This window comes from Geospiza fortis, unplaced genomic scaffold (assembly GCF_000277835.1).
Source record: "Geospiza fortis unplaced genomic scaffold, GeoFor_1.0 scaffold140, whole genome shotgun sequence".
In the NCBI taxonomy this organism is placed as follows: domain Eukaryota; kingdom Metazoa; phylum Chordata; class Aves; order Passeriformes; family Thraupidae; genus Geospiza; species Geospiza fortis.
In genome coordinates this window covers 917,122-917,345 of record NW_005054459.1, presented here as the reverse complement: position 1 = coordinate 917,345, position 224 = coordinate 917,122, and the positions used below count along the sequence as shown (strand labels likewise).

The 224-nt window shown below is 58.9% G+C and overlaps 1 protein-coding gene across 2 annotated transcripts in view; it reads left to right on the top strand.

Moving 5' to 3' along the window:
- The window catches only part of FLI1 (Fli-1 proto-oncogene, ETS transcription factor), a 90,122-nt gene that overhangs the window by 12,338 nt on the left and 77,560 nt on the right, over positions 1-224 (top strand). The window lies entirely within an intron of this gene.

The following is a 224-nucleotide window of genomic DNA, read 5'->3' as shown; positions in this document are numbered from 1 at the left end:
GGGTGCCAGAGGCTCCTTCCAGGGGATTTTCCCCCCTTCCTTTCGCGGTTGAGATCCTCAACCTGTCCTCTCCCTCACCCCCCACCCGCGTTGTTTGTCGGGGCTGGTGGGGAGCGCTGTCTAGAGAGGAAACCATTCGGGTTTTGAAAGGATGCGTTTCACTCTTCCCTTTAACCTCTCGCTTTTCTGGTCGCTGCAGCCTCCTGCCATGTGGGAACGCCGAG